The sequence below is a fragment of the Saccoglossus kowalevskii genome, chromosome 16 (assembly GCF_978046115.1).
Source record: "Saccoglossus kowalevskii chromosome 16, keSacKowa6.1, whole genome shotgun sequence".
Taxonomy (NCBI): domain Eukaryota; kingdom Metazoa; phylum Hemichordata; class Enteropneusta; family Harrimaniidae; genus Saccoglossus; species Saccoglossus kowalevskii.
The window spans coordinates 22,993,620-22,995,034 of record NC_140656.1 but is presented as its reverse complement, the minus strand read 5'-3'; positions in this window follow the sequence as shown (position 1 = coordinate 22,995,034).

Genomic DNA, 1,415 nt, shown 5'->3' with positions numbered 1-1,415 from the left:
ATCGCAATGTCCTCTAGAGGGCGCATGAACTATAACATTACCAACAACGTGAATAAAGGAACACGTCGTGTAATAAAGTTAATATTTACTTTCCTTGTTAAAAAAACCACGCACAAAAAAAACATTCTGAATCAAACTGTACAATGTAGAAAAAAAATCTGTTTAAAAAAAGGCTGAGGTACTTTTTCTCTTTTGCTGTTTTTATTGAAGAGATGTACGGTAGCAATCTCTGGGATCGCGTGATGTCTCGGGACACCTCGGGAACACCACTGTTTATACTAACGTTTTTCATTGTTATTTAAATCGATTGCGTAAATTTTCCGTGAGGCAAGCAACAAAAAATGACACATGCAACTGTCGATAGCTGTTACTTCGTTGGGGAATTTCAATTCTAATTGATACAGCTATTATGAAAATCGTTCAAATGGAAAGAGAGGTCATTTTTACTGCCAACATGTCATCTGTTTTTTTATTTCAACGTACGATTGCACAAACAAGAGTATGCTAGAAAACATTTGTTCTGTGCTTTTTCTTGCACCTTTTACAGGATGTCAACCATTTAAAAATCGAAAGCAAATGTCTAGTTGTATTTCACAAGCAGTCTGACCAATACGTACGTTGTTTTCATAATTAGTAGTCAATGGGAAAATGTGAATATTTGGACCAAAATTGAGAAATAAATACCGACGAAAGGTGACCACCGAACTCGGCCAGATTTCTACTCGGCCAATGACCGATCACGGCCAGTGACCGTACTCGGCCAGCATATGTGCATAAGGGTGTCAATGATGCAACAGCGAGCGCTGTGTTACAGACTGTCAGAGTCATATCACAACAAAATATAAAAAATGTATGGGCGTCAAAGGGTGTCGATTTCAGTGATGCCTATCGTGCTTTGTTAATAAAAAAAGGGATGTCGATTTCAGTGACGAAACAGCCAGCGCTGTGTCTTTTGTCATATCACAGTAAAATGTAAAAAAAAATAGACGGTCGCCGCCGATATGATGTCTGTGATTCAATGTAATGTCTGTGTTTTTCCTTTGAAAAGAAAATTTGCGTCACTGAAATCGACAATGTTCAGCCAATGTTGAAATCAACAACATGTCGGAGAACCAGTAGCGTTTGTGTGTGTGTGTTTGTAAACTTGCGTTGTTGAAATCGACAACAAAATAGTCACGGGAATTGGCGACTGGCCGAGTTGTGCATTTTTTTCCTGGCCGAGTTGAAATCTGGCCGAGTTCGGTTGTATTCCGACGAAATGCACAACAAATATGGCAAATGTTAAAACATAGTTTGGCGGGGAAAATGTGACGTTTCATAAAAGTATTCGTCTTCGAATACTCAGTAAAGCCTGTTATTCATGTGTAGAGCAAAGTCGCTTGCTACAGTTACTGTGATGAAATCAAACAAAATAA